This window comes from Urocampus carinirostris, chromosome 10 (genome assembly GCF_059441175.1).
Source record: "Urocampus carinirostris isolate Australia breed hairy pipefish chromosome 10, RoL_Ucar_1.0, whole genome shotgun sequence".
Lineage (NCBI taxonomy): Eukaryota > Metazoa > Chordata > Actinopteri > Syngnathiformes > Syngnathidae > Urocampus > Urocampus carinirostris.
The window spans coordinates 20,553,750-20,574,101 of record NC_142358.1 but is presented as its reverse complement, the minus strand read 5'-3'; the positions used below and the strand labels follow the sequence as shown (position 1 = coordinate 20,574,101).

At 53.1% G+C, this 20,352-nt stretch overlaps 30 non-coding genes and 1 pseudogene across 30 annotated transcripts; all 31 read left to right on the top strand.

Annotated features, from left to right (window-relative positions):
• Window positions 1-163: 163 nt before the first annotated feature.
• LOC148358096 (U5 spliceosomal RNA) lies at window positions 164-277 on the top strand. Its single transcript, XR_015851695.1, has one exon. It is a non-coding gene; the product is annotated as a U5 spliceosomal RNA (small nuclear RNA).
• Window positions 278-647: 370 nt separating this feature from the next.
• Window positions 648-839, top strand: LOC148358095 (U2 spliceosomal RNA). The gene has a single exon (XR_015851874.1). It is a non-coding gene; the product is annotated as a U2 spliceosomal RNA (small nuclear RNA).
• A 318-nt stretch (window positions 840-1,157) lies between these two features.
• On the top strand, window positions 1,158-1,321 carry LOC148358094 (U1 spliceosomal RNA). The gene has a single exon (XR_015851668.1). It is a non-coding gene; the product is annotated as a U1 spliceosomal RNA (small nuclear RNA).
• Window positions 1,322-1,826: 505 nt separating this feature from the next.
• On the top strand, window positions 1,827-1,940 carry LOC148358093 (U5 spliceosomal RNA). The gene has a single exon (XR_015851694.1). It is a non-coding gene; the product is annotated as a U5 spliceosomal RNA (small nuclear RNA).
• Window positions 1,941-2,310: 370 nt separating this feature from the next.
• LOC148358092 (U2 spliceosomal RNA) lies at window positions 2,311-2,502 on the top strand. The gene has a single exon (XR_015851873.1). It is a non-coding gene; the product is annotated as a U2 spliceosomal RNA (small nuclear RNA).
• A 318-nt stretch (window positions 2,503-2,820) lies between these two features.
• LOC148358091 (U1 spliceosomal RNA) lies at window positions 2,821-2,984 on the top strand. The gene has a single exon (XR_015851657.1). It is a non-coding gene; the product is annotated as a U1 spliceosomal RNA (small nuclear RNA).
• A 512-nt stretch (window positions 2,985-3,496) lies between these two features.
• On the top strand, window positions 3,497-3,610 carry LOC148358090 (U5 spliceosomal RNA). Its single transcript, XR_015851693.1, has one exon. It is a non-coding gene; the product is annotated as a U5 spliceosomal RNA (small nuclear RNA).
• Window positions 3,611-3,980: 370 nt separating this feature from the next.
• Window positions 3,981-4,172, top strand: LOC148358089 (U2 spliceosomal RNA). Its single transcript, XR_015851872.1, has one exon. It is a non-coding gene; the product is annotated as a U2 spliceosomal RNA (small nuclear RNA).
• Window positions 4,173-4,490: 318 nt separating this feature from the next.
• On the top strand, window positions 4,491-4,654 carry LOC148358088 (U1 spliceosomal RNA). Its single transcript, XR_015851646.1, has one exon. It is a non-coding gene; the product is annotated as a U1 spliceosomal RNA (small nuclear RNA).
• Window positions 4,655-5,166: 512 nt separating this feature from the next.
• On the top strand, window positions 5,167-5,280 carry LOC148358087 (U5 spliceosomal RNA). Its single transcript, XR_015851691.1, has one exon. It is a non-coding gene; the product is annotated as a U5 spliceosomal RNA (small nuclear RNA).
• A 370-nt stretch (window positions 5,281-5,650) lies between these two features.
• LOC148358086 (U2 spliceosomal RNA) lies at window positions 5,651-5,842 on the top strand. Its single transcript, XR_015851871.1, has one exon. It is a non-coding gene; the product is annotated as a U2 spliceosomal RNA (small nuclear RNA).
• Window positions 5,843-6,160: 318 nt separating this feature from the next.
• Window positions 6,161-6,324, top strand: LOC148358085 (U1 spliceosomal RNA). Its single transcript, XR_015851635.1, has one exon. It is a non-coding gene; the product is annotated as a U1 spliceosomal RNA (small nuclear RNA).
• Window positions 6,325-6,829: 505 nt separating this feature from the next.
• LOC148358084 (U5 spliceosomal RNA) lies at window positions 6,830-6,943 on the top strand. Its single transcript, XR_015851690.1, has one exon. It is a non-coding gene; the product is annotated as a U5 spliceosomal RNA (small nuclear RNA).
• Window positions 6,944-7,313: 370 nt separating this feature from the next.
• On the top strand, window positions 7,314-7,505 carry LOC148358083 (U2 spliceosomal RNA). Its single transcript, XR_015851870.1, has one exon. It is a non-coding gene; the product is annotated as a U2 spliceosomal RNA (small nuclear RNA).
• Window positions 7,506-7,823: 318 nt separating this feature from the next.
• LOC148358082 (U1 spliceosomal RNA) lies at window positions 7,824-7,987 on the top strand. The gene has a single exon (XR_015851624.1). It is a non-coding gene; the product is annotated as a U1 spliceosomal RNA (small nuclear RNA).
• Window positions 7,988-8,499: 512 nt separating this feature from the next.
• LOC148358081 (U5 spliceosomal RNA) lies at window positions 8,500-8,613 on the top strand. The gene has a single exon (XR_015851689.1). It is a non-coding gene; the product is annotated as a U5 spliceosomal RNA (small nuclear RNA).
• A 370-nt stretch (window positions 8,614-8,983) lies between these two features.
• On the top strand, window positions 8,984-9,175 carry LOC148358080 (U2 spliceosomal RNA). The gene has a single exon (XR_015851869.1). It is a non-coding gene; the product is annotated as a U2 spliceosomal RNA (small nuclear RNA).
• A 318-nt stretch (window positions 9,176-9,493) lies between these two features.
• LOC148358079 (U1 spliceosomal RNA) lies at window positions 9,494-9,657 on the top strand. The gene has a single exon (XR_015851928.1). It is a non-coding gene; the product is annotated as a U1 spliceosomal RNA (small nuclear RNA).
• A 505-nt stretch (window positions 9,658-10,162) lies between these two features.
• LOC148358078 (U5 spliceosomal RNA) lies at window positions 10,163-10,276 on the top strand. The gene has a single exon (XR_015851688.1). It is a non-coding gene; the product is annotated as a U5 spliceosomal RNA (small nuclear RNA).
• Window positions 10,277-10,646: 370 nt separating this feature from the next.
• LOC148358077 (U2 spliceosomal RNA) lies at window positions 10,647-10,838 on the top strand. The gene has a single exon (XR_015851868.1). It is a non-coding gene; the product is annotated as a U2 spliceosomal RNA (small nuclear RNA).
• A 318-nt stretch (window positions 10,839-11,156) lies between these two features.
• LOC148358076 (U1 spliceosomal RNA) lies at window positions 11,157-11,320 on the top strand. The gene has a single exon (XR_015851907.1). It is a non-coding gene; the product is annotated as a U1 spliceosomal RNA (small nuclear RNA).
• A 517-nt stretch (window positions 11,321-11,837) lies between these two features.
• On the top strand, window positions 11,838-11,951 carry LOC148358075 (U5 spliceosomal RNA). The gene has a single exon (XR_015851687.1). It is a non-coding gene; the product is annotated as a U5 spliceosomal RNA (small nuclear RNA).
• A 370-nt stretch (window positions 11,952-12,321) lies between these two features.
• On the top strand, window positions 12,322-12,513 carry LOC148358074 (U2 spliceosomal RNA). The gene has a single exon (XR_015851867.1). It is a non-coding gene; the product is annotated as a U2 spliceosomal RNA (small nuclear RNA).
• A 318-nt stretch (window positions 12,514-12,831) lies between these two features.
• On the top strand, window positions 12,832-12,995 carry LOC148358073 (U1 spliceosomal RNA). Its single transcript, XR_015851802.1, has one exon. It is a non-coding gene; the product is annotated as a U1 spliceosomal RNA (small nuclear RNA).
• Window positions 12,996-13,500: 505 nt separating this feature from the next.
• LOC148358072 (U5 spliceosomal RNA) lies at window positions 13,501-13,614 on the top strand. Its single transcript, XR_015851685.1, has one exon. It is a non-coding gene; the product is annotated as a U5 spliceosomal RNA (small nuclear RNA).
• Window positions 13,615-13,984: 370 nt separating this feature from the next.
• On the top strand, window positions 13,985-14,176 carry LOC148358071 (U2 spliceosomal RNA). The gene has a single exon (XR_015851890.1). It is a non-coding gene; the product is annotated as a U2 spliceosomal RNA (small nuclear RNA).
• A 318-nt stretch (window positions 14,177-14,494) lies between these two features.
• LOC148358070 (U1 spliceosomal RNA) lies at window positions 14,495-14,658 on the top strand. The gene has a single exon (XR_015851692.1). It is a non-coding gene; the product is annotated as a U1 spliceosomal RNA (small nuclear RNA).
• A 517-nt stretch (window positions 14,659-15,175) lies between these two features.
• Window positions 15,176-15,289, top strand: LOC148358069 (U5 spliceosomal RNA). The gene has a single exon (XR_015851684.1). It is a non-coding gene; the product is annotated as a U5 spliceosomal RNA (small nuclear RNA).
• Window positions 15,290-15,659: 370 nt separating this feature from the next.
• Window positions 15,660-15,851, top strand: LOC148358068 (U2 spliceosomal RNA). Its single transcript, XR_015851794.1, has one exon. It is a non-coding gene; the product is annotated as a U2 spliceosomal RNA (small nuclear RNA).
• A 318-nt stretch (window positions 15,852-16,169) lies between these two features.
• LOC148358067 (U1 spliceosomal RNA) lies at window positions 16,170-16,333 on the top strand. The gene has a single exon (XR_015851649.1). It is a non-coding gene; the product is annotated as a U1 spliceosomal RNA (small nuclear RNA).
• A 501-nt stretch (window positions 16,334-16,834) lies between these two features.
• On the top strand, window positions 16,835-16,921 carry LOC148358066 (U5 spliceosomal RNA; annotated as a pseudogene).
• The last annotated feature ends 3,431 nt before the right edge of the window (window positions 16,922-20,352 follow it).

The following is a 20,352-nucleotide window of genomic DNA, read 5'->3' as shown; positions in this document are numbered from 1 at the left end:
CTCCAGTCAGCCAGCATCGTTTACGTTTCAACTTCTTTACCTCGTTCAGACAACGTTTGTCGATCGGCACGGGAACGGGAAGTCGACACGTTTAACGACGAAACCCTGTGTTTGGTGGGTCCGGCGGGCGATAGTGGCGACTGTTAGGCACTGTGGCGCGCAGTCACTCTTGTTTCTCTTCAGACCGTACAAATCTTTCGCCTTTTACTAAAGATTTCCGTGGGGAGGAACAGCAAGAGTCATTTCCAATTTTTAGAGGTTCTGCGTAGGCAGAGCTGACCGACCTGTGAAAAAGATTTCAAGGGTTCCGGCGAGAACCCGGGTCGGAACCCGAGGCGGGTTGTGCCCTGTCGTTCCGCAGACCTCCGCACGAGTCGTGCCGGAGCGCCGGCGGCTCAGAGCCCGGGACGGGTCGTGCCCTGTCGTTGCGCGGAACCCCGCACCAGATGTGTTTGATGCATCATGGGAGCGGACTTTCCCGTGACCGGGACGGGCTCTCCGCCTGCCCCGGCAGTTGCTCGGTTCAGCTTGAAACAACGACAGCTGTGTAGCGGTCAAGGCCCTTCCAGGTGCGAAAGCTCAGGAGCACCGTCATCACGACATCGCTGTGTCGGGATTGGCTCGGTGCTCTGTTTTCCTCAAGGGCTATCGCTTCTCGGCCTTTTGGCTAAGATCAAGTGTAGTATCTGTTCTTATCAGTTTAATATCTGATACGTCCCCCATGTGGGGGACCATATATTAAATTGATTTTTGAAACTGGGAGATGGAACAGGGGCTTGCTCCGTCCACTCCACGCATCGACCCGATATTGCAGTATCTCTGGGAACGGTGCATTCCCTACCAAAATGTTGACGAGAAAACCCACTGTTCCTCAGACTCCGTTCCCTAGCCAGCGCCCCACTCTCAAGATCGTGTACCGAGTCCGCATCGCGGACACGGGAGCCGGGAAAGCAGGTTGCTGCGTCCTCTCCAGCATCGACCTGGTTGTGTTTCAAGGCACTGCCCGTTCCCTACAACAGTGTGAAGCACAACGGCAGGCGGCCGACCTGTCGTGCCCAACACCCGTCGGCCGCACGAGACTTCCTCGGGGAGGACTACACCCTGGCTTAAAACGGGGCGAGCGTGGATGAGAGTCCTCCCGGTGCCGCCCCCAACTCATACTTACCTGGCAGGGGAGATACTATGATCATGAAGGTAGTTCTCCCAGGGTGAGGCTTTGTCATTGCACTCCGATCAGGCTGACCTCTGCGAATTCCCCAAATGTGGGAATCTCGACTGCAAAATTTCTGGTAGTGGGGGACTGCGTACGCGCTTTCCCCTGTTAGACTGTCAAATACAATTGACTGGACTGTAGACGTGCGTCACCAGTGAGAAAAGACTCCCGTGTGTGTTTCGCCATGCTGATAATGCTCCGTGAGCGCGACGTTCGGGAGTAGCGCCCTAATCGCAGCAGAATCTCAGTTGGGGTACATTCCCTGGCTCGTTTGTTAGCTCGCTCGTTCGTTCGTTCGTTCAAAGAAATACCTTTAAACGTTCTGAAAAAAAGCCCATATTTCCTTCCAGCTAACGTTCAAGGGGACAGGCTGATCCAGCGTCATGCTCGCCAAGAACCGTATTCTACTTTCTAGCCCAATCGCTTTGAATGGCCAAGGCAGTGAGGGGCCTCCAGTCAGCCAGCATCGTTTACGTTTCAACTTCTTTACCTCGTTCAGACAACGTTTGTCGATCGGCACGGGAACGGGAAGTCGACACATTTAACGACGAAACCCTGTGTTTGGTGGGTCCGGCGGGCGATAGGGGCGACTGTTAGGCACTGTGGCGCGCAGTCACTCTTGTTTCTCTTCAGACCGTACAAATCTTTCGCCTTTTACTAAAGATTTCCGTGGGGAGGAACAGCAAGAGTCATTTCCAATTTTTAGAGGTTCTGCGTAGGCAGAGCTAACCGACCTGTGAAAAAGATTTCAAGGGTTCCGGCGAGAACCCGGGTCGGAACCCGAGGCGGGTTGTGCCCTGTCGTTCCGCAGACCTCCGCACGAGTCGTGCCGGAGCGCCGGCGGCTCAGAGCCCGGGACGGGTCGTGCCCTGTCGTTGCGCGGAACCCCGCACCAGATGTGTTTGATGCATCATGGGAGCGGACTTTCCCGTGACCGGGACGGGCTCTCCGCCTGCCCCGGCAGTTGCTCGGTTCAGCTTGAAACAACGACAGCTGTGTAGCGGTCAAGGCCCTTCCAGGTGCGAAAGCTCAGGAGCACCGTCATCACGACATCGCTGTGTCGGGATTGGCTCGGTGCTCTGTTTTCCTCAAGGGCTATCGCTTCTCGGCCTTTTGGCTAAGATCAAGTGTAGTATCTGTTCTTATCAGTTTAATATCTGATACGTCCCCCATGTGGGGGACCATATATTAAATTGATTTTTGAAACTGGGAGATGGAACAGGGGCTTGCTCCGTCCACTCCACGCATCGACCCGATATTGCAGTATCTCTGGGAACGGTGCATTCCCTACCAAAATGTTGACGAGAAAACCCACTGTTCCTCAGACTCCGTTCCCTAGCCAGCGCCCCACTCTCAAGATCGTGTACCGAGTCCGCATCGCGGACACGGGAGCCGGGAAAGCAGGTTGCTGCGTCCTCTCCAGCATCGACCTGGTTGTGTTTCAAGGCACTGCCCGTTCCCTACAACAGTGTGAAGCACAACGGCAGGCGGCCGACCTGTCGTGCCCAACACCCGTCGGCCGCACGAGACTTCCTCGGGGAGGACTACACCCTGGCTTAAAACGGGGCGAGCGTGGATGAGAGTCCTCCCGGTGCCGCCCCCAACTCATACTTACCTGGCAGGGGAGATACTATGATCATGAAGGTAGTTCTCCCAGGGTGAGGCTTTGTCATTGCACTCCGATCAGGCTGACCTCTGCGAATTCCCCAAATGTGGGAATCTCGACTGCAAAATTTCTGGTAGTGGGGGACTGCGTACGCGCTTTCCCCTGTTAGACTGTCAAATACAATTGACTGGACTGTAGACGTGCGTCACCAGTGAGAAAAGACTCCCGTGTGTGTTTCGCCATGCTGATAATGCTCCGTGAGCGCGACGTTCGGGAGTAGCGCCCTAATCGCAGCAGAATCTCAGTTGGGGTACATTCCCTGGCTCGTTTGTTAGCTCGCTCGTTCGTTCGTTCGTTCGTTCGTTCAAAGAAATACCTTTAAACGTTCTGAAAAAAGCCCATATTTCCTTCCAGCTAACGTTCAAGGGGACAGGCTGATCCAGCGTCATGCTCGCCAAGAACCGTATTCTACTTTCTAGCCCAATCGCTTTGAATGGCCAAGGCAGTGAGGGGCCTCCAGTCAGCCAGCATCGTTTACGTTTCAACTTCTTTACCTCGTTCAGACAACGTTTGTCGATCGGCACGGGAACGGGAAGTCGACACGTTTAACGACGAAACCCTGTGTTTGGTGGGTCCGGCGGGCGATAGTGGCGACTGTTAGGCACTGTGGCGCGCAGTCACTCTTGTTTCTCTTCAGACCGTACAAATCTTTCGCCTTTTACTAAAGATTTCCGTGGGGAGGAACAGCAAGAGTCATTTCCAATTTTTAGAGGTTCTGCGTAGGCAGAGCTGACCGACCTGTGAAAAAGATTTCAAGGGTTCCGGCGAGAACCCGGGTCGGAACCCGAGGCGGGTTGTGCCCTGTCGTTCCGCAGACCTCCGCACGAGTCGTGCCGGAGCGCCGGCGGCTCAGAGCCCGGGACGGGTCGTGCCCTGTCGTTGCGCGGAACCCCGCACCAGATGTGTTTGATGCATCATGGGAGCGGACTTTCCCGTGACCGGGACGGGCTCTCCGCCTGCCCCGGCAGTTGCTCGGTTCAGCTTGAAACAACGACAGCTGTGTAGCGGTCAAGGCCCTTCCAGGTGCGAAAGCTCAGGAGCACCGTCATCACGACATCGCTGTGTCGGGATTGGCTCGGTGCTCTGTTTTCCTCAAGGGCTATCGCTTCTCGGCCTTTTGGCTAAGATCAAGTGTAGTATCTGTTCTTATCAGTTTAATATCTGATACGTCCCCCATGTGGGGGACCATATATTAAATTGATTTTTGAAACTGGGAGATGGAACAGGGGCTTGCTCCGTCCACTCCACGCATCGACCCGATATTGCAGTATCTCTGGGAACGGTGCATTCCCTACCAAAATGTTGACGAGAAAACCCACTGTTCCTCAGACTCCGTTCCCTAGCCAGCGCCCCACTCTCAAGATCGTGTACCGAGTCCGCATCGCGGACACGGGAGCCGGGAAAGCAGGTTGCTGCGTCCTCTCCAGCATCGACCTGGTTGTGTTTCAAGGCACTGCCCGTTCCCTACAACAGTGTGAAGCACAACGGCAGGCGGCCGACCTGTCGTGCCCAACACCCGTCGGCCGCACGAGACTTCCTCGGGGAGGACTACACCCTGGCTTAAAACGGGGCGAGCGTGGATGAGAGTCCTCCCGGTGCCGCCCCCAACTCATACTTACCTGGCAGGGGAGATACTATGATCATGAAGGTAGTTCTCCCAGGGTGAGGCTTTGTCATTGCACTCCGATCAGGCTGACCTCTGCGAATTCCCCAAATGTGGGAATCTCGACTGCAAAATTTCTGGTAGTGGGGGACTGCGTACGCGCTTTCCCCTGTTAGACTGTCAAATACAATTGACTGGACTGTAGACGTGCGTCACCAGTGAGAAAAGACTCCCGTGTGTGTTTCGCCATGCTGATAATGCTCCGTGAGCGCGACGTTCGGGAGTAGCGCCCTAATCGCAGCAGAATCTCAGTTGGGGTACATTCCCTGGCTCGTTTGTTAGCTCGCTCGTTCGTTCGTTCGTTCGTTCGTTCAAAGAAATACCTTTAAACGTTCTGAAAAAAGCCCATATTTCCTTCCAGCTAACGTTCAAGGGGACAGGCTGATCCAGCGTCATGCTCGCCAAGAACCGTATTCTACTTTCTAGCCCAATCGCTTTGAATGGCCAAGGCAGTGAGGGGCCTCCAGTCAGCCAGCATCGTTTACGTTTCAACTTCTTTACCTCGTTCAGACAACGTTTGTCGATCGGCACGGGAACGGGAAGTCGACACGTTTAACGACGAAACCCTGTGTTTGGTGGGTCCGGCGGGCGATAGTGGCGACTGTTAGGCACTGTGGCGCGCAGTCACTCTTGTTTCTCTTCAGACCGTACAAATCTTTCGCCTTTTACTAAAGATTTCCGTGGGGAGGAACAGCAAGAGTCATTTCCAATTTTTAGAGGTTCTGCGTAGGCAGAGCTGACCGACCTGTGAAAAAGATTTCAAGGGTTCCGGCGAGAACCCGGGTCGGAACCCGAGGCGGGTTGTGCCCTGTCGTTCCGCAGACCTCCGCACGAGTCGTGCCGGAGCGCCGGCGGCTCAGAGCCCGGGACGGGTCGTGCCCTGTCGTTGCGCGGAACCCCGCACCAGATGTGTTTGATGCATCATGGGAGCGGACTTTCCCGTGACCGGGACGGGCTCTCCGCCTGCCCCGGCAGTTGCTCGGTTCAGCTTGAAACAACGACAGCTGTGTAGCGGTCAAGGCCCTTCCAGGTGCGAAAGCTCAGGAGCACCGTCATCACGACATCGCTGTGTCGGGATTGGCTCGGTGCTCTGTTTTCCTCAAGGGCTATCGCTTCTCGGCCTTTTGGCTAAGATCAAGTGTAGTATCTGTTCTTATCAGTTTAATATCTGATACGTCCCCCATGTGGGGGACCATATATTAAATTGATTTTTGAAACTGGGAGATGGAACAGGGGCTTGCTCCGTCCACTCCACGCATCGACCCGATATTGCAGTATCTCTGGGAACGGTGCATTCCCTACCAAAATGTTGACGAGAAAACCCACTGTTCCTCAGACTCCGTTCCCTAGCCAGCGCCCCACTCTCAAGATCGTGTACCGAGTCCGCATCGCGGACACGGGAGCCGGGAAAGCAGGTTGCTGCGTCCTCTCCAGCATCGACCTGGTTGTGTTTCAAGGCACTGCCCGTTCCCTACAACAGTGTGAAGCACAACGGCAGGCGGCCGACCTGTCGTGCCCAACACCCGTCGGCCGCACGAGACTTCCTCGGGGAGGACTACACCCTGGCTTAAAACGGGGCGAGCGTGGATGAGAGTCCTCCCGGTGCCGCCCCCAACTCATACTTACCTGGCAGGGGAGATACTATGATCATGAAGGTAGTTCTCCCAGGGTGAGGCTTTGTCATTGCACTCCGATCAGGCTGACCTCTGCGAATTCCCCAAATGTGGGAATCTCGACTGCAAAATTTCTGGTAGTGGGGGACTGCGTACGCGCTTTCCCCTGTTAGACTGTCAAATACAATTGACTGGACTGTAGACGTGCGTCACCAGTGAGAAAAGACTCCCGTGTGTGTTTCGCCATGCTGATAATGCTCCGTGAGCGCGACGTTCGGGAGTAGCGCCCTAATCGCAGCAGAATCTCAGTTGGGGTACATTCCCTGGCTCGTTTGTTAGCTCGCTCGTTCGTTCGTTCGTTCAAAGAAATACCTTTAAACGTTCTGAAAAAAAGCCCATATTTCCTTCCAGCTAACGTTCAAGGGGACAGGCTGATCCAGCGTCATGCTCGCCAAGAACCGTATTCTACTTTCTAGCCCAATCGCTTTGAATGGCCAAGGCAGTGAGGGGCCTCCAGTCAGCCAGCATCGTTTACGTTTCAACTTCTTTACCTCGTTCAGACAACGTTTGTCGATCGGCACGGGAACGGGAAGTCGACACATTTAACGACGAAACCCTGTGTTTGGTGGGTCCGGCGGGCGATAGGGGCGACTGTTAGGCACTGTGGCGCGCAGTCACTCTTGTTTCTCTTCAGACCGTACAAATCTTTCGCCTTTTACTAAAGATTTCCGTGGGGAGGAACAGCAAGAGTCATTTCCAATTTTTAGAGGTTCTGCGTAGGCAGAGCTAACCGACCTGTGAAAAAGATTTCAAGGGTTCCGGCGAGAACCCGGGTCGGAACCCGAGGCGGGTTGTGCCCTGTCGTTCCGCAGACCTCCGCACGAGTCGTGCCGGAGCGCCGGCGGCTCAGAGCCCGGGACGGGTCGTGCCCTGTCGTTGCGCGGAACCCCGCACCAGATGTGTTTGATGCATCATGGGAGCGGACTTTCCCGTGACCGGGACGGGCTCTCCGCCTGCCCCGGCAGTTGCTCGGTTCAGCTTGAAACAACGACAGCTGTGTAGCGGTCAAGGCCCTTCCAGGTGCGAAAGCTCAGGAGCACCGTCATCACGACATCGCTGTGTCGGGATTGGCTCGGTGCTCTGTTTTCCTCAAGGGCTATCGCTTCTCGGCCTTTTGGCTAAGATCAAGTGTAGTATCTGTTCTTATCAGTTTAATATCTGATACGTCCCCCATGTGGGGGACCATATATTAAATTGATTTTTGAAACTGGGAGATGGAACAGGGGCTTGCTCCGTCCACTCCACGCATCGACCCGATATTGCAGTATCTCTGGGAACGGTGCATTCCCTACCAAAATGTTGACGAGAAAACCCACTGTTCCTCAGACTCCGTTCCCTAGCCAGCGCCCCACTCTCAAGATCGTGTACCGAGTCCGCATCGCGGACACGGGAGCCGGGAAAGCAGGTTGCTGCGTCCTCTCCAGCATCGACCTGGTTGTGTTTCAAGGCACTGCCCGTTCCCTACAACAGTGTGAAGCACAACGGCAGGCGGCCGACCTGTCGTGCCCAACACCCGTCGGCCGCACGAGACTTCCTCGGGGAGGACTACACCCTGGCTTAAAACGGGGCGAGCGTGGATGAGAGTCCTCCCGGTGCCGCCCCCAACTCATACTTACCTGGCAGGGGAGATACTATGATCATGAAGGTAGTTCTCCCAGGGTGAGGCTTTGTCATTGCACTCCGATCAGGCTGACCTCTGCGAATTCCCCAAATGTGGGAATCTCGACTGCAAAATTTCTGGTAGTGGGGGACTGCGTACGCGCTTTCCCCTGTTAGACTGTCAAATACAATTGACTGGACTGTAGACGTGCGTCACCAGTGAGAAAAGACTCCCGTGTGTGTTTCGCCATGCTGATAATGCTCCGTGAGCGCGACGTTCGGGAGTAGCGCCCTAATCGCAGCAGAATCTCAGTTGGGGTACATTCCCTGGCTCGTTTGTTAGCTCGCTCGTTCGTTCGTTCGTTCGTTCGTTCAAAGAAATACCTTTAAACGTTCTGAAAAAAGCCCATATTTCCTTCCAGCTAACGTTCAAGGGGACAGGCTGATCCAGCGTCATGCTCGCCAAGAACCGTATTCTACTTTCTAGCCCAATCGCTTTGAATGGCCAAGGCAGTGAGGGGCCTCCAGTCAGCCAGCATCGTTTACGTTTCAACTTCTTTACCTCGTTCAGACAACGTTTGTCGATCGGCACGGGAACGGGAAGTCGACACGTTTAACGACGAAACCCTGTGTTTGGTGGGTCCGGCGGGCGATAGTGGCGACTGTTAGGCACTGTGGCGCGCAGTCACTCTTGTTTCTCTTCAGACCGTACAAATCTTTCGCCTTTTACTAAAGATTTCCGTGGGGAGGAACAGCAAGAGTCATTTCCAATTTTTAGAGGTTCTGCGTAGGCAGAGCTGACCGACCTGTGAAAAAGATTTCAAGGGTTCCGGCGAGAACCCGGGTCGGAACCCGAGGCGGGTTGTGCCCTGTCGTTCCGCAGACCTCCGCACGAGTCGTGCCGGAGCGCCGGCGGCTCAGAGCCCGGGACGGGTCGTGCCCTGTCGTTGCGCGGAACCCCGCACCAGATGTGTTTGATGCATCATGGGAGCGGACTTTCCCGTGACCGGGACGGGCTCTCCGCCTGCCCCGGCAGTTGCTCGGTTCAGCTTGAAACAACGACAGCTGTGTAGCGGTCAAGGCCCTTCCAGGTGCGAAAGCTCAGGAGCACCGTCATCACGACATCGCTGTGTCGGGATTGGCTCGGTGCTCTGTTTTCCTCAAGGGCTATCGCTTCTCGGCCTTTTGGCTAAGATCAAGTGTAGTATCTGTTCTTATCAGTTTAATATCTGATACGTCCCCCATGTGGGGGACCATATATTAAATTGATTTTTGAAACTGGGAGATGGAACAGGGGCTTGCTCCGTCCACTCCACGCATCGACCCGATATTGCAGTATCTCTGGGAACGGTGCATTCCCTACCAAAATGTTGACGAGAAAACCCACTGTTCCTCAGACTCCGTTCCCTAGCCAGCGCCCCACTCTCAAGATCGTGTACCGAGTCCGCATCGCGGACACGGGAGCCGGGAAAGCAGGTTGCTGCGTCCTCTCCAGCATCGACCTGGTTGTGTTTCAAGGCACTGCCCGTTCCCTACAACAGTGTGAAGCACAACGGCAGGCGGCCGACCTGTCGTGCCCAACACCCGTCGGCCGCACGAGACTTCCTCGGGGAGGACTACACCCTGGCTTAAAACGGGGCGAGCGTGGATGAGAGTCCTCCCGGTGCCGCCCCCAACTCATACTTACCTGGCAGGGGAGATACTATGATCATGAAGGTAGTTCTCCCAGGGTGAGGCTTTGTCATTGCACTCCGATCAGGCTGACCTCTGCGAATTCCCCAAATGTGGGAATCTCGACTGCAAAATTTCTGGTAGTGGGGGACTGCGTACGCGCTTTCCCCTGTTAGACTGTCAAATACAATTGACTGGACTGTAGACGTGCGTCACCAGTGAGAAAAGACTCCCGTGTGTGTTTCGCCATGCTGATAATGCTCCGTGAGCGCGACGTTCGGGAGTAGCGCCCTAATCGCAGCAGAATCTCAGTTGGGGTACATTCCCTGGCTCGTTTGTTAGCTCGCTCGTTCGTTCGTTCGTTCAAAGAAATACCTTTAAACGTTCTGAAAAAAAGCCCATATTTCCTTCCAGCTAACGTTCAAGGGGACAGGCTGATCCAGCGTCATGCTCGCCAAGAACCGTATTCTACTTTCTAGCCCAATCGCTTTGAATGGCCAAGGCAGTGAGGGGCCTCCAGTCAGCCAGCATCGTTTACGTTTCAACTTCTTTACCTCGTTCAGACAACGTTTGTCGATCGGCACGGGAACGGGAAGTCGACACATTTAACGACGAAACCCTGTGTTTGGTGGGTCCGGCGGGCGATAGGGGCGACTGTTAGGCACTGTGGCGCGCAGTCACTCTTGTTTCTCTTCAGACCGTACAAATCTTTCGCCTTTTACTAAAGATTTCCGTGGGGAGGAACAGCAAGAGTCATTTCCAATTTTTAGAGGTTCTGCGTAGGCAGAGCTGACCGACCTGTGAAAAAGATTTCAAGGGTTCCGGCGAGAACCCGGGTCGGAACCCGAGGCGGGTTGTGCCCTGTCGTTCCGCAGACCTCCGCACGAGTCGTGCCGGAGCGCCGGCGGCTCAGAGCCCGGGACGGGTCGTGCCCTGTCGTTGCGCGGAACCCCGCACCAGATGTGTTTGATGCATCATGGGAGCGGACTTTCCCGTGACCGGGACGGGCTCTCCGCCTGCCCCGGCAGTTGCTCGGTTCAGCTTGAAACAACGACAGCTGTGTAGCGGTCAAGGCCCTTCCAGGTGCGAAAGCTCAGGAGCACCGTCATCACGACATCGCTGTGTCGGGATTGGCTCGGTGCTCTGTTTTCCTCAAGGGCTATCGCTTCTCGGCCTTTTGGCTAAGATCAAGTGTAGTATCTGTTCTTATCAGTTTAATATCTGATACGTCCCCCATGTGGGGGACCATATATTAAATTGATTTTTGAAACTGGGAGATGGAACAGGGGCTTGCTCCGTCCACTCCACGCATCGACCCGATATTGCAGTATCTCTGGGAACGGTGCATTCCCTACCAAAATGTTGACGAGAAAACCCACTGTTCCTCAGACTCCGTTCCCTAGCCAGCGCCCCACTCTCAAGATCGTGTACCGAGTCCGCATCGCGGACACGGGAGCCGGGAAAGCAGGTTGCTGCGTCCTCTCCAGCATCGACCTGGTTGTGTTTCAAGGCACTGCCCGTTCCCTACAACAGTGTGAAGCACAACGGCAGGCGGCCGACCTGTCGTGCCCAACACCCGTCGGCCGCACGAGACTTCCTCGGGGAGGACTACACCCTGGCTTAAAACGGGGCGAGCGTGGATGAGAGTCCTCCCGGTGCCGCCCCCAACTCATACTTACCTGGCAGGGGAGATACTATGATCATGAAGGTAGTTCTCCCAGGGTGAGGCTTTGTCATTGCACTCCGATCAGGCTGACCTCTGCGAATTCCCCAAATGTGGGAATCTCGACTGCAAAATTTCTGGTAGTGGGGGACTGCGTACGCGCTTTCCCCTGTTAGACTGTCAAATACAATTGACTGGACTGTAGACGTGCGTCACCAGTGAGAAAAGACTCCCGTGTGTGTTTCGCCATGCTGATAATGCTCCGTGAGCGCGACGTTCGGGAGTAGCGCCTTAATCGCAGCAGAATCTCAGTTGGGGTACATTCCCTGGCTCGTTTGTTAGCTCGCTCGTTCGTTCGTTTGTTCGTTCGTTCGTTCAAAGAAATACCTTTAAACGTTTTGAAAAAAAGCCCATATTTCCTTCCAGCTAACGTTCAAGGGGACAGGCTGATCCAGCGTCATGCTCGCCAAGAACCGTATTCTACTTTCTAGCCCAATCGCTTTGAATGGCCAAGGCAGTGAGGGGCCTCCAGTCAGCCAGCATCGTTTACGTTTCAACTTCTTTACCTCGTTCAGACAACGTTTGTCGATCGGCACGGGAACGGGAAGTCGACACGTTTAACGACGAAACCCTGTGTTTGGTGGGTCCGGCGGGCGATAGTGGCGACTGTTAGGCACTGTGGCGCGCAGTCACTCTTGTTTCTCTTCAGACCGTACAAATCTTTCGCCTTTTACTAAAGATTTCCGTGGGGAGGAACAGCAAGAGTCATTTCCAATTTTTAGAGGTTCTGCGTAGGCAGAGCTGACCGACCTGTGAAAAAGATTTCAAGGGTTCCGGCGAGAACCCGGGTCGGAACCCGAGGCGGGTTGTGCCCTGTCGTTCCGCAGACCTCCGCACGAGTCGTGCCGGAGCGCCGGCGGCTCAGAGCCCGGGACGGGTCGTGCCCTGTCGTTGCGCGGAACCCCGCACCAGATGTGTTTGATGCATCATGGGAGCGGACTTTCCCGTGACCGGGACGGGCTCTCCGCCTGCCCCGGCAGTTGCTCGGTTCAGCTTGAAACAACGACAGCTGTGTAGCGGTCAAGGCCCTTCCAGGTGCGAAAGCTCAGGAGCACCGTCATCACGACATCGCTGTGTCGGGATTGGCTCGGTGCTCTGTTTTCCTCAAGGGCTATCGCTTCTCGGCCTTTTGGCTAAGATCAAGTGTAGTATCTGTTCTTATCAGTTTAATATCTGATACGTCCCCCATGTGGGGGACCATATATTAAATTGATTTTTGAAACTGGGAGATGGAACAGGGGCTTGCTCCGTCCACTCCACGCATCGACCCGATATTGCAGTATCTCTGGGAACGGTGCATTCCCTACCAAAATGTTGACGAGAAAACCCACTGTTCCTCAGACTCCGTTCCCTAGCCAGCGCCCCACTCTCAAGATCGTGTACCGAGTCCGCATCGCGGACACGGGAGCCGGGAAAGCAGGTTGCTGCGTCCTCTCCAGCATCGACCTGGTTGTGTTTCAAGGCACTGCCCGTTCCCTACAACAGTGTGAAGCACAACGGCAGGCGGCCGACCTGTCGTGCCCAACACCCGTCGGCCGCACGAGACTTCCTCGGGGAGGACTACACCCTGGCTTAAAACGGGGCGAGCGTGGATGAGAGTCCTCCCGGTGCCGCCCCCAACTCATACTTACCTGGCAGGGGAGATACTATGATCATGAAGGTAGTTCTCCCAGGGTGAGGCTTTGTCATTGCACTCCGATCAGGCTGACCTCTGCGAATTCCCCAAATGTGGGAATCTCGACTGCAAAATTTCTGGTAGTGGGGGACTGCGTACGCGCTTTCCCCTGTTAGACTGTCAAATACAATTGACTGGACTGTAGACGTGCGTCACCAGTGAGAAAAGACTCCCGTGTGTGTTTCGCCATGCTGATAATGCTCCGTGAGCGCGACGTTCGGGAGTAGTGCCCTAATCGCAGCAGAATCTCAGTTGGGGTACATTCCCTGGCTCGTTTGTTAGCTCGCTCGTTCGTTCGTTCGTTCAAAGAAATACCTTTAAACGTTCTGAAAAAAAGCCCATATTTCCTTCCAGCTAACGTTCAAGGGGACAGGCTGATCCAGCGTCATGCTCGCCAAGAACCGTATTCTACTTTCTAGCCCAATCGCTTTGAATGGCCAAGGCAGTGAGGGGCCTCCAGTCAGCCAGCATCGTTTACGTTTCAACTTCTTTACCTCGTTCAGACAACGTTTGTCGATCGGCACGGGAACGGGAAGTCGACACGTTTAACGACGAAACCCTGTGTTTGGTGGGTCCGGCGGGCGATAGGGGCGACTGTTAGGCACTGTGGCGCGCAGTCACTCTTGTTTCTCTTCAGACCGTACAAATCTTTCGCCTTTTACTAAAGATTTCCGTGGGGAGGAACAGCAAGAGTCATTTCCAATTTTTAGAGGTTCTGCGTAGGCAGAGCTGACCGACCTGTGAAAAAGATTTCAAGGGTTCCGGCGAGAACCCGGGTCGGAACCCGAGGCGGGTTGTGCCCTGTCGTTCCGCAGACCTCCGCACGAGTCGTGCCGGAGCGCCGGCGGCTCAGAGCCCGGGACGGGTCGTGCCCTGTCGTTGCGCGGAACCCCGCACCAGATGTGTTTGATGCATCATGGGAGCGGACTTTCCCGTGACCGGGACGGGCTCTCCGCCTGCCCCGGCAGTTGCTCGGTTCAGCTTGAAACAACGACAGCTGTGTAGCGGTCAAGGCCCTTCCAGGTGCGAAAGCTCAGGAGCACCGTCATCACGACATCGCTGTGTCGGGATTGGCTCGGTGCTCTGTTTTCCTCAAGGGCTATCGCTTCTCGGCCTTTTGGCTAAGATCAAGTGTAGTATCTGTTCTTATCAATTTAATATCTGATATGTCCCCCATGTGGGGGACCATATATTAAATTGATTTTTGAAACTGGGAGATGGAACAGGGGCTTGCTCCGTCCACTCCACGCATCGACCCGATATTGCAGTATCTCTGGGAACGGTGCATTCCCTACCAAAATGTTGACGAGAAAACCCACTGTTCCTCAGACTCCGTTCCCTAGCCAGCGCCCCACTCTCAAGATCGTGTACCGAGTCCGCATCGCGGACACGGGAGCCGGGAAAGCAGGTTGCTGCGTCCTCTCCAGCATCGACCTGGTTGTGTTTCAAGGCACTGCCCGTTCCCTACAACAGTGTGAAGCACAACGGCAGGCGGCCGACCTGTCGTGCCCAACACCCGTCGGCCGCACGAGACTTCCTCGGGGAGGACTACACCCTGGCTTAAAACGGGGCGAGCGTGGATGAGAGTCCTCCCGGTGCCGCCCCCAACTCATACTTACCTGGCAGGGGAGATACTATGATCATGAAGGTAGTTCTCCCAGGGTGAGGCTTTGTCATTGCACTCCGATCAGGCTGACCTCTGCGAATTCCCCAAATGTGGGAATCTCGACTGCAAAATTTCTGGTAGTGGGGGACTGCGTACGCGCTTTCCCCTGTTAGACTGTCAAATACAATTGACTGGACTGTAGACGTGCGTCACCAGTGAGAAAAGACTCCCGTGTGTGTTTCGCCATGCTGATAATGCTCCGTGAGCGCGACGTTCGGGAGTAGCGCCTTAATCGCAGCAGAATCTCAGTTGGGGTACATTCCCTGGCTCGTTTGTTAGCTCGCTCGTTCGTTCGTTTGTTCGTTCGTTCGTTCAAAGAAATACCTTTAAACGTTTTGAAAAAAAGCCCATATTTCCTTCCAGCTAACGTTCAAGGGGACAGGCTGATCCAGCGTCATGCTCGCCAAGAACCGTATTCTACTTTCTAGCCCAATCGCTTTGAATGGCCAAGGCAGTGAGGGGCCTCCAGTCAGCCAGCATCGTTTACGTTTCAACTTCTTTACCTCGTTCAGACAACGTTTGTCGATCGGCACGGGAACGGGAAGTCGACACGTTTAACGACGAAACCCTGTGTTTGGTGGGTCCGGCGGGCGATAGTGGCGACTGTTAGGCACTGTGGCGCGCAGTCACTCTTGTTTCTCTTCAGACCGTACAAATCTTTCGCCTTTTACTAAAGATTTCCGTGGGGAGGAACAGCAAGAGTCATTTCCAATTTTTAGAGGTTCTGCGTAGGCAGAGCTGACCGACCTGTGAAAAAGATTTCAAGGGTTCCGGCGAGAACCCGGGTCGGAACCCGAGGCGGGTTGTGCCCTGTCGTTCCGCAGACCTCCGCACGAGTCGTGCCGGAGCGCCGGCGGCTCAGAGCCCGGGACGGGTCGTGCCCTGTCGTTGCGCGGAACCCCGCACCAGATGTGTTTGATGCATCATGGGAGCGGACTTTCCCGTGACCGGGACGGGCTCTCCGCCTGCCCCGGCAGTTGCTCGGTTCAGCTTGAAACAACGACAGCTGTGTAGCGGTCAAGGCCCTTCCAGGTGCGAAAGCTCAGGAGCACCGTCATCACGACATCGCTGTGTCGGGATTGGCTCGGTGCTCTGTTTTCCTCAAGGGCTATCGCTTCTCGGCCTTTTGGCTAAGATCAAGTGTAGTATCTGTTCTTATCAGTTTAATATCTGATACGTCCCCCATGTGGGGGACCATATATTAAATTGATTTTTGAAACTGGGAGATGGAACAGGGGCTTGCTCCGTCCACTCCACGCATCGACCCGGTATTGCAGTATCTCTGGGAACGGTGCATTCCCTACCAAAATGTTGACGAGAAAACCCACTGTTCCTCAGACTCCGTTCCCTAGCCAGCGCCCCACTCTCAAGATCGTGTACCGAGTCCGCATCGCGGACACGGGAGCCGGGAAAGCAGGTTGCTGCGTCCTCTCCAGCATCGACCTGGTTGTGTTTCAAGGCACTGCCCGTTCCCTACAACAGTGTGAAGCACAACGGCAGGCGGCCGACCTGTCGTGCCCAACACCCGTCGGCCGCACGAGACTTCCTCGGGGAGGACTACACCCTGGCTTAAAACGGGGCGAGCGTGGATGAGAGTCCTCCCGGTGCCGCCCCCAACTCATACTTACCTGGCAGGGGAGATACTATGATCATGAAGGTAGTTCTCCCAGGGTGAGGCTTTGTCATTGCACTCCGATCAGGCTGACCTCTGCGAATTCCCCAAATGTGGTTATCTCGACTGCAAAATTTCTGGTAGTGGGGGACTGCGTACGCGCTTTCCCCTGTTAGACTGTCAAATACAATTGACTGGACTGTAGACGTGCGTCACCAGTGAGAAAAGACTCCCGTGTGTGTTTCGCCATGCTGATAATGCTCCGTGAGCGCGACGTTCGGGAGTAGCGCCCTAATCGCAGCAGAATCTCAGTTGGGGTACATTCCCTGGCTCGTTTGTTAGCTCGCTCGTTCGTTCGTTCAAAGAAATACCTTTAAACGTTCTGAAAAAAAGCCCATATTTCCTTCCAGCTAACGTTCAAGGGGACAGGCTGATCCAGCGTCATGCTCGCCAAGAACCGTATTCTACTTTCTAGCCCAATCGCTTTGAATGGCCAAGGCAGTGAGGGGCCTCCAGTCAGCCAGCATCGTTTACGTTTCAACTTCTTTACCTCGTTCAGACAACGTTTGTCGATCGGCACGGGAACGGGAAGTCGACACGTTTAACGACGAAACCCTGTGTTTGGTGGGTCCGGCGGGCGATAGGGGCGACTGTTAGGCACTGTGGCGCGCAGTCACTCTTGTTTCTCTTCAGACCGTACAAATCTTTCGCCTTTTACTAAAGATTTCCGTGGGGAGGAACAGCAAGAGTCATGTGTTACAGTGCACATTACATGGTCTATTTTCAGGACTTTGCCTCATTGCTTCCTGGTGTATGATGCAGTGATATGCTGTTAACTTCTCCTCCTGCATCTTCACTTGCATCCCTCCCTCTAGTCCATATTTTTCACTGCACACAGCTAATGCTCCATCAATGTCAAGTCCAACAAGTTAGTCCCAGGGCGGCTTCATGTCAGTTACATTTTGACAAACGTTTTCAAAGATGTCCAGTTGTTGTCCCGTGCATCGATTTAATGTCCATTACTTTTGTTACCCGCAAATTGAAGTCTTCTCCACGGATGAAGATAGCCAGTTGTGCAGTAACAGTCTTGTCTGTGCTTTCATCCACAGCAAGAGAGTAGGCAATGAAGTCTTTACTTCTTTCACTCAACTGTGCTCTTTAATCTCACAATTTCACTCAGTAACCCTATTTCTTCTCAGGCTTATATTTGCCAGCATCTGTTTTTTGTCTGAACATATGACGTCGAACACCTTGATCATGCAGCTCTTCAGAAATTCGTAAATGGTCGGGCTGATTTGGCGATCTCCTCTGCCACGATAAAACTTGCTTTCACAGCAGCTTCACTTTGAGATTTTGCACGGGTATAAACGCACAGGGACGGGACCCCCCGACCTTCGCTGGAGCAATAATCAATCAATCAATAAAACGTTTACTGGAGTAATTATTCCTTAACTCTTCTGCTTTCTGTTTCTTCTGCTCTGCATCCAGGTCTTTCAGGTTATCTTTATGTTTTGTCTCAAAGTGCCGCCTTAGATTAAAATCTCTAATTACAGCCACATTAGCGCCACAAATGAGACACACGGGTCTACTGGCAATGTTAGTAAACATATACTCAGCCTCCCATTGGTTATTAAAGGCTCTGTTTACAGAATCAACTTTTCTCTTCGCCATTGTGAGGGGTATGTTCGGCTACCGGCTATCTGCGCGATATCTTGTAATAGCAAGACTGAATAGACGCGGGAGATGCGCCGCAAGGCAGCCGAAGCGTTGTATTGTGGGATGTGGAGTTCTACGCAGTATTGTTTTCAGCGGCGCGAAAATGGTATACCCTCAACGTCATATATGAAGGAATAGGTACAGTGACTAAAACATCAGAAAATGATGTCCAAGGATGAGACGGAGTTGTTCATATTGATGGGCCATTAATAACAATAATGTAAAATGGTGTTGCGGGCCGGATATGATTACACGACGTGGCCCGCGGGCCGTGAGTTTTACACATGTGACTTAGTAGGTAGGCCTCAGAGATGAGAGATCTCAGGTTAGGTTTTGGTTCCAGTCTCCCTGACCTGGTTGCATGTGTCCTCAATGCCAACATATTATGTTTTTTTTTGTCTGGGGTTCCAGTTTCCTTTACTGAGCAGCACTTAGTACTTTCAGTTTTAGGAAGCAAAGAGGGTGACTGTTTAGTATGCAGGCCTCAAACTTGATATATCACAGGTTGAATTTTTGTCTCCAGCGTCCCTGAGTTGGTTGCATGTTTTTCATAGGCGTTCTAGTCCCTTCCACTCTGCAGTCAATTTGGCAAGCATTCTGACAGTGTAACCTGCCAGATCAGTGGCACGGGATCGAGGGCAATTGCAGGAGTTTGTGAACAGTATTGTCTATGCGCTGCAAGTGAAATATCTTTTGCCTTGAAGCTTCGGGCCCTTTCGCCAACACTCCGTCGATGAATGCTGCTTTGCTCCTGCGAGTGGTGTTCCTCTTTATCTGTCATATTTTTCAGGACGACTAAAAACTGCACCAAGAAAGCCATCTAGCAACTGATCAATAACTACCCCATTCATGCAATCGTTGAAGTTGGATCTCACTTGAAGGTGCTCGTGTGAGTAGATAGATGGATTGATAGATAGATAGATACTTTATTCATCCCTGCAGGGAAATTCACAAAATAATTTTTGTGTAGTCACATTGTCGTATTGTACAGCTCCACACAATTCCAGCTGTGTGTTTGCGGTTGAGAATACAATTTTCCACTGGTCATGGGATGTACACCTCAAAGAAATCTGGGTACCTACTTATGAAAGTGAACTTCATAGTTTTTGGGTATATGTCTGTACTGCTACCATCATTTTTGAGGATGAACAAGTCATTTATTTCCAATTTCCCTTCGGGGTAAGGCTTGTAAATACTTTCATAGTCTATCATCCCGATTCCATGGGTAGGGTTGCTGTGGTTCAGATAAATGTGTACCCTCAGAAATGTGTTTTTTGATCTTGTATATTAACACAGATCCAGTGCGGCAAATAAACTTAATCAAAAAGGCCTTTAGTGACGGTGATTTCAAGCAGGGGTCCTGCAGGCATGTACTGCAGCTCCTCAATTCTGACTTTGTGCTCCCACCATTGGCTGAAGCGGTACTTAAAACTTAAAGAGGAATCTTTAGATGTCCAGCGGACGCCAGAGACACTGCACTCAAATTTACCTTGTAGGCTGATAAAGCTGTACCAGGTATATTCACCAACTTGGTGAATGACTGGCTCAACCTAAGTCCGATTGTCTTGAGCAACCCTGTCAGTTTCAGTGATCCGCTTTTCTGTGATCAATCTAAAGTCTTTACATGGAGGCTTAGTCGGCCTTTCAATAACATTATGTATCGATTTTCAGACAGACATTCTTTGAGGACGCTGTAAAGAATCTGTTTTTGTTCAATGGAATTCAGATTGTCAATGATTCAGGAGATCTTCTCGTGAGGGCACTGGATCGTTTTGATGTCGTCACTTACAGCAACTCCATTCAGATTAAGGACATTTTTCATAGTGTCAACATCCTCAGCCATTTTGATTATCACGTCTTTATATTGATCCACAAGACAGTGCTCGTACAGTCGAGGCTCTATACGCTTCAAGTGGGATAACATCCTCTGCTATTCTTTTATACCTTTCACACATGATTCAGACGGAGCGCCATACTTTTGGTGTCAAGGTTGGAAGAGATTATCCAATTTCTTTTTGAGGGAAACAGGACCAAATCCTCATCTCATCTCATCTCATTAGCTGTACCGCTTATCCTTATTAGGGTCGCGGGGGGGCTGGAGCCCATCCCAGACATCTCCGGGCAGTGGGCAGGGGACACCCTGAACTGGTTGCCAGCCAATCGCAGTGCACACGGGGACAGACAACTCACTCGCTCAGTCACACCTAGGGACAATTTGGACCGGCCAATTCACCTGAAATGCATGTCTTTGGAATGTGGGAGGAAACCGGAGTGCCCGGATGAAACACACGCAAGCACAGGGAGTGTCACGAGGTGGAAGGGGTGACCGGACCAGAACGGAGGCAGGAAGCAGGAAGGGAGAACTCAATTGCGTACGATCAAAGCTTTTTTTTACCAAAATAAGAGTTGTCCAAAAACTCCGGGACAAAACAGAACAAAAACATTCTTACACTCAGAATGGTCAGGTACAGGTTT